Source organism: Hylobates moloch, unplaced genomic scaffold (assembly GCF_009828535.3).
Source record: "Hylobates moloch isolate HMO894 unplaced genomic scaffold, HMol_V3 SCAFFOLD_5, whole genome shotgun sequence".
Classification (NCBI taxonomy): domain Eukaryota; kingdom Metazoa; phylum Chordata; class Mammalia; order Primates; family Hylobatidae; genus Hylobates; species Hylobates moloch.
The window spans coordinates 69265907-69284154 of record NW_026652280.1 but is presented as its reverse complement, the minus strand read 5'-3'; positions in this window follow the sequence as shown (position 1 = coordinate 69284154).

Below are 18248 nucleotides of genomic sequence, written 5' to 3'. Positions count from 1 at the left end.
CCACCTGAAATTAGGAACAGATATGTATGAAGGGGATTCGGCTTAACTGTTCATTTACCTTCTGTCACGAGTCTGTTTGGGGGACTGATGAGAAGACTAGGGACCCTTCCCTTTGGAAGAAAATATGAGACCTCCTCAGGGACAGGAGACACTCAAGGACCTCAACAGCATTTTTGTCTGTACCTTCATGTGACTTAGAGACGACTCTTCCTTTTAGTGCTGATTGCCTTCTATGTCCAACTGCTTTATCTGCACAACTAAATTATCTGGCCCTTTGAAGGCAGGAAGAAAATCGGGTATTATGTGTGTGTCTCCTCCCCCAGCCCCTTCACAAGTCCTTCCATAATGGGCATTTGTTGGACTCGTAAATGAGGCAGGATAAGATCAGACCATCAAAAAAGAGTCTTTATGAGCCAACACCACCCTAAGCCACTTTGGCACCCAACTACAGAAACAGGAAGATACAAAAACTCTGGTATTCACTCCGAGCACACCCGAGGTTGTTATGGCACACATAGCAACACTCAAACAAATGCAACAAATAAGAGGCAGCCTGGCACAATTGCTAAGGAGCCAGATTCCCTGGGCACAATCTCTCAGCTCTATGACCCTGGGCAAGTTACTTAATCTGGCTGTGCCCCAGTTTCCCCATCTATAACATGGGGATAATAGCAGCATATACCTGCACATAGTTAAGCATTACATAAGTGTACCCTAAATAATAATTCACTGACAATAATGAGTTTAGACTAGACCATACATTCTCACCAATAGCAAAATTGCCCCCAAGGGAGCAAAAATTGGTTCTTAGAGGGGGAGGTGAAAAAATTTAGATATTACAATGATTTATAGCCCTCCAAAAAGACAGTACTTAAACAGATGTAAAGTGTATCCATGGTACTTACAATCTAATGGGATGAGTAGAAAAAAAAGTTTAAAAATCTTCCTTCAGGGGCAATAATAAAAAGGAAGTTTGAGAAACATTGTACAAGATGAAAAATTATAAGATTAGTCGTTTTACAATTAATCGTGTATCAAACATTTTAATAACTTTGTTCCTTTAATTCACTATGTTTTGATTATTTGAAACCAAATATGTTTTACTTCAACTGACCATCTGGAGTGGCAATCTACCATCTGATTACATCATTGTAACATTACATTCGGTGTTGTTTGTCTTTCACTGAGATAATTCAGCTATTACTAGTCTCTCTTTGCAGATAGGAAAACTGAGGCCAAAGAGTGGTTTGCCTAAAAGTCACAACTTTAAAGGAGTAGAGTCACTGAGTTTTCTGGCTCTCAATGAGGCGCTATTGGCAGCTCTAAGGCTAGACCAAAAAAAAAAGTAGAAAGTAGAAAAATTGATTTAGATGTGTTTTGAGACATTCAAGCTAAAGGGGAAAGGTAGGAATGTTACATGGGCTATTTGGACATTTATTGCAGTTGGTATCTGGTAGTATAGTTCATTATTTCATGCATAAAATATTCAAACGTTTTAGTGTTTAAAACAGATTATTGCACTCTATAAGATAGGCAAGTGGACCAGCTAACTACTAAAATGCTGCCCACTGCCATGAATCTCTGAAATTTTCAGTATTAGGACTTGACTAGTCCTTTTAGAATGTACACGTTTGTGTGTGTATGTTTTGGATTGTGCATATTCAGGGAGAGGAGCCATATGAAATCACATTTCATCTAGCTGAAGCTTAGGTCTCTAAAGCAGAGCTAAGAGAAAACAGAACAGTCCTCTGGGCCACCAAATTCAACATCACAAAGTTCACATGATGCCTAATCTCCATAGTTGTGTAACACTTTGAAGTGCTCAGAAGATTTTTCAAATACATGGTCTCTTTTGATCACCATGCCATTTTTTTTGAGGGTCAGAGGACAGCCAAGGCTGTTTAATGTGGAGATGCAAACTTGAAGTTCAGAGAGTTTGGAGATGCCTCTACAGGCGCTGAGAATATGTACCTTCTGTTCTGCGAGAGCATACCAGGCGCTAACTTAGAATGTGTTCTATTTTCACATACAGAACTTGGTGACTTTGATGCTTCTGTCCTTACAAAAAGAGAAAACTTCTATAAACAGACACAAACCCAAGGCTGGAGGATTGCTTGAGATCAGGAGTTTGAGACCGTCATGGGAAACACTGCAAGACCCTGTTTCTACGATTTTTTTTAATCAGCCAGGCTTGGTGGCACATGCCTCTAGTCCCAGCAACTTGAGAGGCTGAGGTGGGAGGATCACTTGAGCCCAGGAGGTCAAGGCTGCAGTGAGCTACGATTGCACCACTGCACTCCAGCCTGGGCGACAGACAGAGATCTTGTCTCTAAAAAAAAAAAAATGCCCCAGAGTCAAAAATAAATTAACCCTATAAACCTAAGGAAACCTTACATGCTTGTATAGTTTATTGTCTTACAATGTGTCTCTAAATTTTTCATAGGCTTTAGCCCAGTGCCTAAATTAGTAACTCTTCATAGACTCTTGATTGATTAGATGAAACCAAATGTTTTACTCCAGCAGACCCATTTGAGTTAAATGAGCAGCAGCAAATATGGTGGCAAATCATACTGAAGAAGAGACTAGCATCATAATGTGCACCATGTTAAGTTCAGCTTGGTCTGGGAATGGCTTAGCCTTACTTGTGTAAAGCATGAACTATCTGCTGCTTCTTCTCCCAATCCCTGTATTCTTGGAGAGCCTCTAAGTCTGCATACTCAGCACACGTTGTTCTGCAGTGGCAAGGAAGGAAAATTTCTTGAAGCAGGGTCAAGGACACCAACCAAACTCTGGAGAATTTATAGAACAAAAGATCAACATGGCTATGAGCTCATCCAGAATGAGCTACAGGACAGCAGGTTTAGGCAGGAGTCTCTGGGCATAAGAGGTCAATCAGTTGGCTGATCTTATGTTAGTGGGGATGGCCATACAGCGGTGGGCACAAAACATCTCCCCCAGTGAGACAGCTGGATGAGCACAGTCTCCATCAGATGTGGTGTCCACAGGGTGCCCCAGAGATGCAGCAGGTGGTAAACTGTAAAGCTGGACTACTGGCATTTAGACCAGACCTTTGTGCTTTTCTCTTGGAACTCAAGAAGGGTTGAGCAACTCCAAAATCATCAGTAGAAGTAGATGCAAGCAGCACTCAGGTGGAACTCTTCATCTTGCGGAGGTGGTGTCCACCCGTGATGGGTGGAAGAGAGCCTTGAGTCTCAGCGGAGGGTTTAGGGCTACAAGGAAACCGAGACCCCTTGAAGTCAGACCTTCTCCTGAGTATGAACTCTTATTTAGATTCCAGGTCTCCTCATCTCATTTTAGGGCCTCTTCCACCTCCACTTCCACTTCCCGTGCTTCAGGGTCATATTTTATCTCTCATAATGGTTAAAAACTTGGAAAGCAGGGGCCTTATGAAACATTATGTGTATTCAATTAATTGTATGCCAGATTCCTGTTAAATGTGTATACTACATCACAAATTCCTTTCTTCATTGCATCAATTCCACCTTTGCTGCTTCTAAAGATATGTTAGGCTTTCCTGTTCTGGTATCCAGGTATTTTCTACTTCACCACAAGCCCCTGGTTTCTAACCATTATACAGTCTTTTAACACAGTAAACTAAGCAATGTCAGTCTTACTTATGGTACTTGTGGGTGTTGTTTTGTGTTGTGTTGGCCTTGCTCGTCATAGCTGTTTCCTTTGTGCCCCTCTGTGGGATGGCCTTTGTGCTTCCATGAGGATGAGCCATGGGGAAAACATTCCAGAAGAATCTATTCTTGTTGCAGAGCAGGCCTGGATTGACTGGGAGAGTGATAGACAAGCAGAGACATCAGAGGCCACATTCCCGTGTGCAATCTGCCATACTTTGTAGGTTCTCAAACTGTCTTTCCTGTATTTTAATGCAGAATAAAGTACAGAAAACGTTCTTTGCCACGCATAGCTGGATGTGCGGAGTATGCTAAGACTAGTGGCCCTCCAAGAATACAGGGAGGGGACGATAAGGGCAGCATTTGGTTCATGCTTTATGGAAAAAAGACGAAGTTATTCCCATCCCAAGCTGAAATTAACTTGGTGCACATTGTCACCGATTCCATGGAAGCCACTGTGGCAGACAGACCTCATGAAAGCAAACACTCTTCAAGGTGGGTTTTCTTGCTATAAAGCCGTCTGAAGATGGCTGACCCAGCCTATTGTACTGAATTCAATAGCGTGGGTTTTAAATCTTGACCAATCACCTGCACAAAACTTTGCGTTAAAGACCCTCCCCTATCCTCTCCTACACATTCACCTCCCACTCTGCCAGAAAGAAATCCCTGCCATGGAACCTAAGCATTCATTCATGCAGGTCTGACCTCTGGGGTGTAGAAGATGCTGGAATGGAAGAACTATAAAGTGCTTCCAGTCAGGAGTTACTACAACTACCACCAGAGGACACATCCACATATGTGTTGTCCAGCTCCAAGACCTAAGTCCTCACCTTGGATAATAAGTGATGCTGACAAATATGCTCTATTCTATCTGCTGCTGGCCAGGTTAGCTCCAAGAGATAGGAGGCTGGTTAAGCACGGCTGTGGCCAGAGACTTCTAGACAAGCAAAAACTGAAATCATCTATTACCAAAATAATTTGGAAACAAAATTCTCTCTCTCCAACCAGCCAGAGAATAGGTAGATCTGAGAATAAAGAAGAATAAGGAAAAGAAATGTTGCAGCGCAATCCTTGAAGAATGCTGTCTACAGAGAGCCAAGCAATAAAGAGAGAGAAGCATGTCAGACCTTTTTTTTTCCACAAAGCTTTACTGAGAACCAAATCTTATTCTTCCTCTTACACATGTATGTTTTTGAAAATTAAGATCTCTACAGTGACAAGTCTAGTCATGTGTGTGGGAACTACTGCCAGCAGATACACTCTTCATTTGAAAACTAGTGGTTTTCCAGAATTTCCCAAGAGAATCTACCGAGTTATATCTAAGGTCTCGCCAAACACTTGTGATAAGAGTTGAAAGAATCATGATGATATTTTCACTTTTTCCACAAGAAGGGAGGCAGCATCACCTGTGGTTAAGAGTACAGGCTTTGGGGTTTGTTGGAACAGGATGAAAATTCTGATTCTATCACTTGCCACCTGTGACTCCTTGTGCAAGCCAGTGCAAGAGTGATGCGAGTTGCTGCTTAGAGTCGATGGTGGGTTAGGGAAGCGGATGATGGAAAGTACTTAATGCACTGCCTGATTCCTGAATGTGCTTCATCCATGGTCAAGTGGGGTGGCCCAAGGGGCTGCAGCTCCGATTGCCTCCGTTTAAGCCCTCCCACATTCTATGCCACCTATTATGACTGTTGCTTGGAACATGGACATGTGCTTTCCATGTCTACTTTGAGTCACTCATACATTCAATGAATATTTACTTAGCATCCACTGTATTTCAGACACCATGTACTTAAGTGCACCACTACTCTCATTAGGAAGGCACAGAAGAGCATTCAGACTAGATGAAAGACTCTCAGTGAGAAGTGGTTTCCAGCTTCTGTCACTCCCAGGTCCCCTGTGCTGTGCTCTGCTTTGCAGGGCTCAACATTCATCTCTTTGGGCTTCTTTTTTCTGCCCTTATCCTCCCGAAAGATACCAGAGTATTCTTATGTCCTCTGTCTTTCTTTCTTAACAGAATAAGAATTGATCTTATAAACGCATTCATGCTAAAATATAAACAATTTGTAAGTCCAAAAGCATTAGCCTTTATCTGGATTTTTGCATTTAAACTGCAAATGAAGCCCTGAGCCAGAAGAGACCTGGAAAGGTGGAATTCCATGGCACTCACAATGTGTCACTGTCACCTTTACCACCGGTGAACCACTGACTTGTGTTTCAGAGACCGCCCTCCCCCTCTTGGAGTGTGAGTTTGGAGGGAGTGGTGGAGACTTGGCTTTGCTGTGTTTATCTTGAGCCCTGGGCCAGCCAGATTTCTCTTTCATTTACATTATAGCTGCGGTCATTTTATTTATTGATTTTAGCTGGGGGTGGGGAATTTGGTAACGTCACTGAGTGTTGTCTTTTGGCTCTGTTCTAACTTGTAAATGTTATCTAGTTCTATTCTGTTTTCCACTTTATGTAATATAGATCCAGGATCTCAATTATCTGAGCCATTAATCAGGTTGCAAAACCTTTCTGTTTCCCATGTGAAAGCAAAAAGGAAGAGTGGGACTTGTCTACAGATCGCCACCACACCCGTTAGTTGGATTTTTAGGATTGTCTGCTTCTCACATACAGTACCCTCCCTCACTCTCCCTTTCTTTCCCCTTCCTTTCCCTCCCTTCTCCTCACTCTCCCCTGGGAGAGAGGGGATATAAGGTATTACTGAGAAAGACTTCACATGTAGGGCAGTAACCAAAGACTACCAACTTTTTATTCCACGCTTTGCCTTGATCACTGTCTTCCATTTCCTAGTGGTGATTTCTCCATCACTAGCAAGCTGGGGATCTGTGATTTCTAGTGCTTGTCCCTGATGGCCTGTGGCCCCACTCCTAAGGTCTTCTCCAATAGATGAGCAGTTGATGCATTCCACACCTGGCAAGAGCTGGCATTGAATATGGTGATGATCTGCTGTATTGTCCAAGAACACTGTGAGATGGAAAAGGCTGAGGATACTTGCAAGTAGCAGGCTGTGTCAGGATGGATTTTGCAGGCTCTAGATGGATCTCAAGCTGTGTCAAGGGCCCCAAAAGTGGTGATAGTGGCCTGGGGCAGGGTAGAGTGAGTGATGGCTGGCCCAAGACCCAAACAAATTACTCTGGTATTTCACTATTATCTAAGGAAAAGATAAATAGTCTATCTTTACATTTGGGACCTTGATCTCATAAATGTCTGCCATAACAAGCTTATTTATAGCTCATTATAAAAATTAGTGTACCTGGCTTAAATAAATAAGTGGTACAGACCTTGACAGACATCGGAGGATTGCTAGAGGTTTGCCAGTCTTGCAGATGAAAGCAAAGATACGTTCTTACCAGAATTCCCATGTAATTTTTTGCACTTTCTATTCCATTTAGATACAAAACTCTTTGAAGTTAAAATAAATAGAAACAAAAAGACAAAAACAAACAAAAAACCTAAAAACATTTCTCTGGACTGCAGTAAGCCTCATGACTCTTTAAAAGACATGGGAAATGCAAAGAGAAGTTTCTTTTAGTCCTACTGAGAGGTGTACTGTCCATGTTTATTTGAAATTTCCCCTTTATTTTCTTCTTTCGAAGTAGAACAACTTTTTCTAGCACTATGAAGATGTGGTGTCTTCAACCCATTAAGTTAATTTCATTTCAAATGGAGAAACAAGTTCCTACAAAGTTTTTACAAAACTTCCATTACAAAAGCAGAAATGGGATGGTTTAGCTTTCATTTTCTTTTTGGGGTGCAATTTAATTTAAAGTTCATAAAATATGCAGAATGACTAAAATACAGCCTGAATTTACACGAAAAAAATGGTATTAAATGACATTGTATATTATTACCCAAATGAAGCCATCTTCAGGCAGCTGTTAAACAATCAAGCTTTGTGTGTGTGTGCACGCGTGTGTGGTGCCCACTTCATACATTTACAAAATACACATGGTAATATGAATAAACTGAATAAGTTAGAGAAAAACAAAGCAGAATTGGACAAAATTAATACTGCCAGCCAGTTTGCAATCTTCTTTGAGCATTTTAACATGAACATTCATACAAAAAAGGACAATATTAAAACCATAAAGTCCAGAGCCCACTCCTTTTACATAAAGTGGAGACGTGTCACTAGATTAGACAACATGGCTTTGTAACACTAAAACAAACCATCTGTTCAAAAAGATCCATACACAGGGAGGCATTATTGGGCCTTGTATCTGCATTGAATGAACATTCAGAGCACTGATTTTCTATTGTCCCAACTCTATGATGGCCTCGCCCAGCCTCAACACAGATGACAAAAGAGATTTTTAACGATGTAGCACCACAGTAGTTAGGACCCACAGGGCCAAGGCAGACAGGCAGCTGATCATAGGCACAGGGAGGATTCTGATAATGTTTCATGGTCTGGCAACATAAAACCACTAGACTGCGTTATCAGTGATAGGGTGTTTGGCCTCTAAGGCAGGACGTTGTAGCAGGCTCCCAGGAGAGAGTGCCACAGACTGCCTAATGGTGGAAGAGCAACTTTCTATTCTGTTCCTTAAGGCTAAGTACTCAACAGTTTTTTAGGCAAACTTTTTTTCAGTCACATCGAAAGTCACAGCTGAATTTGACATGACTTGAATTGGCTGTTTGAGGTGTGTCTCAAACTTGTGCTGTTGGCAGCAGAGGTCTGAATGTCTAGGTTGAAACCTGTTCCCCATTTTAAAATCAGTTCATGCTGGATCAAAGGTGAGACCCCTGTCAGGGTTAGCAATGAGTTGCTGATCTGCGTAGTAATAAATAGCTCTGAGTCTGGGAGGAATGGCTGGTGAGATTGGAGTGCTGAAGCAGATAGAAGTGAGGACGTTAGTGTCTGATGAGCTGCGATGAAGTTTTCATTGTATCGGTGTGACTCTGATGCATTGCTGGATCTCTCTCTCTCTCTCTCTCTTTTTTTTTTTGTGATGGACTTTCCCTCTGTCTCCCAGGCTGGAGTGCAGTGGTGCGATCTCGGGTGATTACAACCTCCACCTCCTGGGTTCAAGCAATTCTTCTGCTTTAGCCTCCTGAGTAGCTGGGATTACAGGTGCGCGCCACCACGCCTGGCTAGTTTTCATATTTTTAGTGGAGACGGGGTTTCACCATGTTGGCCAGTCTGGTCTCGAACTCCTAACCTCAAGGGATCTGCCCGCCTCAGCCTCCCAAAGTGCTGAAATTACAAGCATGAGCCACCACAACCAGCACTGTCACTGGATCTCTTGAACACCCACTTTCTCCTTTGTAAAGTGGTAGCAGCAGCAGAGCTGATCTCTGAGGGCTGCTGTGAAGATTCGATGAGATGACCATGGAAAGTTCAATCGTGGTGATGGGTGAGCAGCCCAGAGAGAAGCTGAGCAGGTGAGCTCCTCGCGGTGCTGGCCTTTGCCTGGGCCCATGTCCACAGCCAATTATGAGAGCAGACTGCAGTACTCCACACAGCCTTGGATCCACTTATCAGATTGCGCAAGCTAGGAGGGCCCTCAGTTGTAGAGCAGCAGAGGCTGAGTTTGGTTCATTTAATCACAAAGCATAGAGCTGGCCTGGTAAAGACATAGTCACTGCACCATCAGGCCAGACAGTGCAGATTGCCTCACAGACACCACCGACATTGGGCTCTGGGAATAGCCACTAGAACTATGGCCCTGTCCCCTCTGAAATGGTGGCTGGCTGCCCCTGCTGCCGCCACCCATAGCAGAAAGGATTCCTAGAGAACCTGTCTTATCACCACGAGCTTATGATCCAAACTTAGGGTGGATGGGCTGTTTGGCAATACCTAGATCTCATGCCTGAACCCCCTACCTGCGAGGGGGCAGGCATTTTTAGCTTTTCTGTGGGAGGTGGGCTCCTCCACTAATCACGTCCATGGAGTTCACGAGCTGGGAGGCCAGAAAAAATGACAAATGTCTACTACAAGGACCCTGGCAGATGTCCCTAGAGTTTCCTGTAATTGTCTACTTACTGTCTGCACACTCAGCTTGTAATAATGAACTGATTCCCTAGAGGCCAATGATAGACTGATGTTTGGAGTATTTGACAAGACAGAAAATTTTCTCTCATATCCTGGATTATGTTCGTTGCTTTTACGCCCAATGTGAAGGGAGTACCATTTCCTCACAGCCTCAGAAGTGGGAAGTGAGCTCGCATGTTTAAAGACCTACGTATCTGACAGTTGAGACAGAGTGTGGATGGCGGAAAGAGGACTGGACAGAGTCAAGAGACCTGGTGCAACCCGGGCTATCACTTACTAGCTTTGTGAGATTACTAGCTTTGTGGGGTTGTTACAGCAGATCTCTGGATGCCAGTTGCTGTATCTGAAAAATGAGCATCATCATCATAACTATCTAAGGGAACTGTAAGAATAAATTACATGACGTTTACGACAGTCCCTGGGACATAGTCGGCATTCAGTGCCCTCAGATGGTTTAGTCCTTGAGCTTTGATTACCTCCTGAGATGATGGTTAGAATCATGCCTGTGTTTTCGGAGGGTCCTTAAGATTCCTCTCCCATGGCCTCTTCTTGTACTTCTTAGCACGCTTGAAGAATAAATCCTTTATGGGAGCCTCATGCTCTGGGTTTGGGCTTCCTGTCTCCAGCAGAATCCAAGTGTTCTTTGATCATGAGAAAAGCTGTGTCCTGAACCAGGAAAGAGGTCAAAGATAGGAGGAAAAGACAGAGAAGGCATATAGTCCAGGCATGGGGACACGAGCTGAGAGGCAATGGGGCTTAGGCAGGGGCTGGGTCTGTGCAACCACCTCACAAGACACAGAAATGAGAGTTCCTTTCTTACTAACTGCATTAGGCATAGGAGGACTCCCTTTGTGTTCCTGGGGGCTTTCTGCCTTGGGGTCCCTTGAAGTTACTCAGGCTTTCTGCGTGGCTGCCCCATGGGGCTGCCTGATTCTGCACTGGAGCTCCCGAGTGGATTCCAGCCCCTGCGACCATGTCAAGAGGAGGCCAGGTTTGATACCTGGGCTTTGCAGGCCCACATGTTTTCCTTTGACTCAACCCGCCTGAAACTCCCTCCATCTTCTCTAAAGCTCAGAAGGAGGAAACTGGCAGGCCTCCTTATAGAAGGTATCTAGGAGATGAAGCCAGGGAGAACAAATTGGGAATAGAAAGTAACGTGTTGAGACGTGAAGATGGAAGACAACGCCGGACGTTGAGATGAGAGATCAGACAGGAGAGCTGACTCAAATCTCCGGCACCTGGGACTGTGGTCCTGAGAAGTCGGGGATGCCTGGGTTGCCGGGAGGTGAGCTCAGCGTGTCATATTCATTGTCACAGGGTCAGGCCTGGGCTATTGGAGTCCCAACCCTGTGTACTGAGAGAGGTTGAAGAAACTCCCCATGTCCCTCCCTGTGCTCAGTGAGCTTTTACTCCTAGGTAAGCCTTGCCAGCAAAGTTCATGGAACATCATCAAAGCTTTCCCTAACCCCAAGTAGGTAGAGGTTTTCTAGGGAGAACATAGACTTAGCTAGAGCTTTTTAGGGTATCACTGGCACGTGTTGATGTTACATAATTCAATGCAGCTATAGCTTTGCCTCTTCCTGGGCGGAAAGTAGGTTGGAGACTGGAGGATAGAACCACAGGGCATGACTGGGAAAGCCAGGGAGGAGGTTTCCAAGGTGGTGTGCTTGTGCCTCCTGCCTTAGTCGGGACAGGAAGGAAATAGTAGTACTTTGCCTTATTGTTATTCTTATGTTAAAAATAAGAAATACTGAAGATTCCCTAACTTTTAATTCATAGGCTGGCCCATCATCCTCAGTTGGTCTCTATGTCAGGAAGTCTCGAATCACACATCAAATGCCGTGTGCCCATGGGGATCCCCACACAGAAGGAGGCACCTTTTCTCCCTGTTCCCTTCCAGTCCATGACAGGTGGCATGTCATCTGCCTAGGGTGTCAGCCACTGGCTCTTTCACTAATATTCACTAATAATCTTTTTTTTTTTTTTTTTTTTTTTTTTTTAAGACGGAGTCTCCATCTGTTGGCCAAGCTGGAGTGCAATGGTGTGATCTTGGCTCACTGCAACTTCTGCCTCTCAGGTTCAAGCGATTCTCCTGCCTCAGTCTCCCAAGTAGCTGGGACTACAGGCGTACACCACCACGCCCAGCTAATTTTTGTATTTTTAGAAGAGACTGGGTTTCGCCACGTTGGCCTGGCTTGTCTCGAACTCCCGACCTCAAGTGATCCACCTGCCTTAGCCTCCAAAAGTGCTGGGATTATAGGCATGAGCTACCACGCCTGGCCTCACTAAGAATCTTAAATGGAAATACTTACAATATTTTGTAATGAGATTCTGAGTTAACATGAAAATCTTTTATACCACATTGAAGTTTACTGCTATTTTATGGTAAAGTTCTTAGAAAAGTTGTCTAATATACAAATAAGTAGTGCATTATTTCTTATTAATAAAAGGCAACATGTTTTAGAAATTCTGACCTTTTCTATAACAAAAGTTCATTCTATGTCAGTGGAGAGCTACCTAGCAGGGTTTTTGTTGGGTGGTCAGTGGGAAGCTATCTCCTAGAGAAGAAAGCCTCAAAAATAAATAATAGCAAAAGTGACTTAAAAGTGACTTACAAAAGAAAGAAGAAAGGAAGAAAGGGAGGGAGGGAAGAGGGGAGGAAGGAAGGAAGGAAGGGTTTCAAAAGAAACACTTGCTGTAGAAAAAGATGAAAATAGATGTTTGTGATTATTTCAATCATTATATGATTTTGTTACTAAAATAATACAAAAACCTTCATATCTCTACTCTTCCAAACTCTTTCCAGTTGGAAAGAAAATTCTCTAAAATGTCCAATTTAATAATGTCTAAAAATTAAAGTGCAAAACTTTCTGACTAGTTTGCAAAGAAACAGAACACTGCAAAATCTTGATTGAAATAAGGAAATGAAAACTTTTTATGTAAATTTCTAAAACACTGATAAAATTGGTGGATGGGATTGAAAAATAAGTGTTGTGATTTAGGATGCCCAGCCAACAGAGTTTCTTCCATTTGTAGCTATGTAATGTGAGTCTTGCCATCTTCAGCCACCAGAGCCACTATAGCAAAGAATCAGATAAATCAGCTGAGAGCCAGATATTTCAATCATTTTATCACAAAGTGCTAAGGCAAGATTTTCAAAGAAGCATAGTCAACCACGAAGGAACAAGATTTATGTATCATTGATAACCTTTAAAATATTGCCTGGTTTACCTTTATCTCATCATTTTAAAAATCTCAGTCTTCCTATATGTCTCCTTAAGGAAATAGCAGTGTGACACTTTTTTTTTTCTTTAATCAATAGGACTAATGTGGTAAAAAAAAAAATAGTAATAAGAGACTTCAGCTCTAAATATTTTATAAATTTGGAGAAATTTGATTTCTTTCCTTCAGGTGAGGCAAATGGAAGATGATCTCTTCTCCACTGAACTTCCTTCTAAAGTTAGAAGGTGCTTTAATTGCACCATATAAAATTTAAAGCTAAATTTAAAACTTCAAGGAGATTACTGAAATTTGCTAATTTCATGTCTCAAATAAGAAGTGAAGGACAAAGAGTATTAACCTGAGAAAGTGTGTATAATTTTAAATGTTTAACTATTTATAAACACATTGACTATGAGATTTTTAACATTACATTAATAAGCAAGGGTCAAAAATAGCTGATAGCAGTACATGAAAAATCATACAGAAATTGTTGACCACTTGAATATAGTAACCTGTTTAATTTAATTGCATTTGTCTTAAAAGGCTTATTTCCAGCCTCTAATTTTGATACATTTTAAATAATTGTTTTACTAAATAATACCAGTTTTTTTTTTTTTTAAGGGCTCATGTAAATGATATGCTCTAAAGTGGAATTTTGGTGAATGTTTATGCCACATTAACTTTAAATAAAAAACCTTTGGTTTTAAGTTTAGGAATACATGTGCAGGTTTGTTATATAGGTAAATTGCATGTCTTGGGGGTTTGGTGTACAGATTATTTCAACACCCAGGTAATACGCATAGTTCCCAACAGGTAGTTTTTTGATCCTCCCATCCTCCACTCTTAAGTAGGCCTCACTGTCTGCTGTTCCCCTCTTTGTGTCCTTGTGTACTCAATGTTTAGTTCCCACTCATTAGTGAGAACATGCAGTGTTCGGTTTTCTTTTCATGCATTAGTCTGTTCAGGATAGTGTATGCCATGTTAACTTTATTGCAAAGATTTGCATATTCTGTATGTTCACTGAAATCTGGTTATTTTAACTGAGCTCTTTATGATTAATATTTAGTTGATTTTAATTGCACACTCCTGTGGAGACAATAATACAGCAGCATTTGAATTTTCAGTCTATTTACCTGCCTACTTTTGATTCACCAATATATTGTCACTTCCATCTAGTTTCTCATTAATCACCACCCCAACATCTATCTACGCCTTTCGCTTTATGGCTCCGTGAATATATAATCCTAAAATATTTGATCGGTTCAACCCTTGGGCACAAACTTAAGTTAAAAAGGCAATATAATAAAATATACTATCTGTTAGGAATTCACAATAGTTACTGAACAGTTACAAAAAGATTTAATCTGTGGAGCATCTAATGGACCCAATCACTGTTTCAGTAATGAACAAATAAATTAATGAATAAATTAAAATGCTCAGCTGTTCCATCATAAAGATAGAACATTTCCTGGATTAACTATATTGCAGTTAATTGCATGAATGCACGTGGGCTTACTTTGTGTCTATTCAGCAAAAATGGGACAGGTAAGCTACTCGATTGAATGAATTCCAGTCAAAAACCCAAACTTTGTTGTTAACGGCTTTAAGATAACTTTAAAAGTGAATCTTCCAAGTTATGACCTTACAAGCCATTTACCTAGTTTTGACCCTGTTTTCTGAGTCCTTCGGAAAGCCAAGGCCCTGGCATAGGATTTGCTTCCTACTGAATGTTGGGAAGTCTTGCCCTAACTGCTTCTAGGTGTCCTTTCCAGACCCATCTAGCCCTTCCAGAACATTAGCACTTGTTTGGGGGAGAAAAAATCCTTTTGAATCAGGATCTGTTTTTCGAATGTTCAGCGCATGAAGATTGGCCATTTGATGTAGTTAAAATCACATTTCTTCTTATGTATTTGATGAATGTTAATTAGTTGTTTTAGGTTTTCTCCTAATGATTTACTTTTAAAAATCATGCCAATTGTATGCTCTTTCAAGACAATACCATATAAAACATACATCTGAAATGTTACATGTGGTTTGCTGAAAACAATTATGTTTCCTCATTGCAAGGTTTTTTTTCCTTCTTTTTCTTTTTCATTAGATTCACTGACTTTCAACATGTCAAGTAAAAATTCTGGAAACAAAACCAGTTAAATTATATTCACATGAACAATAACAAGCTGCCCCAGAAGGCAGAACTATTTGTTTGACCACAACATATAAATATCAACATCAATATAAAATCAATATAAACATACACACATATGCATACATATGTGTATGTCTAGATCTATATCTTCAGACACCAAATGGCCACCATAAACTTTGAAGGTTAAGCCTATTTAAAAAACACAAAGGAAAGAAAAACCTATAAAGGAGAAGAAAGCTTTGAAATATGACTGTAAACCATGTGAAATGCATTTAGGATTTTCAAAGTGAATCGAAGCCTTTCAATTTCAACAGAAGTAAATTGCTGTCATTATTAACAGCAGACATGTGGTAGTGTTTTTAATTGAGATCAAAAGTGAGGGTTCTTCCTAGTACAAAGACAGTGCAAACTCAGACTGTGAAATGCTCAGGAGTGATTGGGAGAAGTCAGAGGCTTTGTTTTGTTTTTTATTTTTTAAAGTGCCTGAAAGTTCAGTGTACAGCCTTAGAGTTCAAGGGATAAGATAGTTTGAAAAGTGGTGGCAATCTTGAGAGCAGGATAAAAGCTGTCTATTGTTCCAGTATTAAATGACAGTATCCAAGATCTGTGACTTTTATTGAGAATTAGGGCAACATTTACCCATACAGATACTTCGAGGAAGCATATAAGCACCTGCTTCTCTTCATTTTCTGACAATCCTCTCACTAGGATTACATATTTCTCTGTGACATGGTTTGACTTAGGAGACTAAATATAACTTAAGAAGCATGTTCTCTTAATAAAAGAGCTAATAAAACTGCCAAGGATATATAAACATAGACTGATATTACCTGGAAAGCAACAGAAAGTGGCAACACTGCAAAGAAATTGTAGTTGGATTGGGGAGATAGACATATTAGCAGATAATTGCAATTTAGTGGAATGGGTACAATAATAAAAATAGGAACCAGGCCCATGGTAATGTGTGGGGGGGACTAGGCAAGTCTGCTTTGGGAAGCTGGTCACTGCTTGGGGAAGGTGTTAGGGAGCAGTGGTTCTCATACTTCAGCGTGCCCCAGAACCCCCTGGAGGATTGCTGGGCCCCACTCTTACAGTTTGATTCAATAGATCTGGGGTGAGGCCCAAGGATTTGTATTCCTAGAAAGTCCCCCAGGGGCTGCTGCTGTTGGTGTTTGGGAGCCTATCCTTTGAGAACCACTGTCCTAGAGGAGGAGATGCTGGGTGGGTTTTGCAGGAGGAATAAAAGGAGAGGACCATCCTAGGCATACTTTTGTAAATGCCAAGGGGGAAGCCCCAGGTAGGAAGCCTTTGGGGAAGTCTTAGGGCTGTAGGGAAGGGCCCAGGTAAGAAGACCAATTTCCCTGGCTTGCCAGGGGCTGAGAGGTTCCCCAGGATGCAGGACCAAAACCAGGACAGTCCTGGGCAAACTTGGAGAGTTGGCCACCTGGGAACAGCAAGAGGCTGAGACCAGACAGGTGGGCATAATTCACACCCTGATTGTCCTGGGCCAGGTCAAGGGGCTTTAACTGGAAAGCCACTGGGAGCCATAAAAAGGGCGGTAAACAGGGGAGAATCACAAGGTTTTTTTTTTTGTTTTTTTTTTTTCTCTTTTTTTGCTGTAGGTGTGGGGGTGGTGGCAGTGAGGAGACAGAGTCTTGCTCTGTTGCCCAGGTTGGAGTGCAGTGGCGTGATCTCGGCTCACTGCAACCTCCGCCTCCTGGGTTCAAGCAATTCTCCTGCCTCAGCCTCCCGAGTAGCTGGGATTACAGGCACCCACCACCAAGCTCAGCTGATTTTTTGTATTTTAGTAGAGACGGGGTTTCACCCTGTTGCCCAGGCTGGTCTCTAACTCCTGAGCTCAGGCAATCCGCCAGCCTCAGCCTCCCGAAGTGCTGGGATTACAGGCATGAGCCACTGTGCCCGGCACGAGGTTTTTGTTTTTAAAAAATCACTTTGAAAGTCATGTGGATGACTGATTAGAAGAGGGTGAGACTCAGGCAGGGAGGAAGCTCCTGAGGTGACCTGGGTGGGAGATGCCATGACCTGAGGCAGGTGTTTGGGGGCAGCACATGGATGAGGAGGGAAAGAGGCAAACTATGCTGGAAGCCCGAGTGCACTGGACTTAGTGACCCATGGAAGAATGTAGGAGGACTCCAAGGCCTGTGGCCTGGGGCCAAGTGAATGGTGCTGACCAAATACGCCTTTTACAGACAAACACTGAGACCCTGAGAGTTTGTGTGATTGGCCAAGGCCACAGCATCCGTGAGTGGAGGAGCTGTGTGTGACTGCACATCCACGCTCAGAACATTCCTGCCACACTACTTGCTCTCTTCCATGTGCTAATCATATCTTCATGGTGCTTTCTACATACACCTGTTAGGTAGGTTGGCACAGTGTTTGTCCAGTGGTCTTTATATGTGGTGATGAGAAGCTGTGCTCAGAGAATCTCTTTAGTCCTCGACTTCCTTTAATGGAAGGATCATGCCTCTTTTTCAGAAGGGGACCACCACTTATTACATTTCACAGGTGGCTCTTTATTCCTAGTTTGACCCTGTGCATGCCTGGTTTTTCTCGTCTTCGTTCCAAGTTTCACATTAGTGAAGCAGTATGCATACTTGGCTTTTGTAGTCTTTGGATGTACACTTGAGTGACTAATATTGGTTTTTAAATGAATTTCTATTGCTTGATATTAATCCCTTCTCCCTTTTTGGCCCACTGTGTCATGGTGCTGCCAAACACAATCTTTGAGAACTCTGTTGACACAGTGGGAGTGTTTCAAGGCTGCTTGAGGAGCACCTTCTACTACACATTGCACTAATTGGAAATAAATCTCGAGTTTCAGCGTGAGTCAGCCAGCTTCACAGGACTCGGTGCAATTTCCATTCTACTGCTGTGCAAACAGGGGCTGGGCAAACTGTTTGCCTTTTGGCTAGGGCAGACCAGTTTACAATTGAGAAGCAGGTGAGGGTCTTTGCTGGGTGTGCAGAGTGACCAGCACGGATAGATTTCCTCATCCTGATCCATGACAGCTGTGATCGGTACCCTGACTGAGTTAGGAAAAGCAATCCCAGGGTCAGCAGATGGCCAGAGGCCTGTGGCACAGGGAGGATGAGGATGGAAGCAAGCCAAGATAGTAGGTAGAAGAAAAATTGGCCAAGAAACAGCAACCCAGAGAGCCAAAGACTGCATACAGCCCAGAGGTCAGTCTGAGAACCAAAGTCAATTAAGAGCCAAGGGA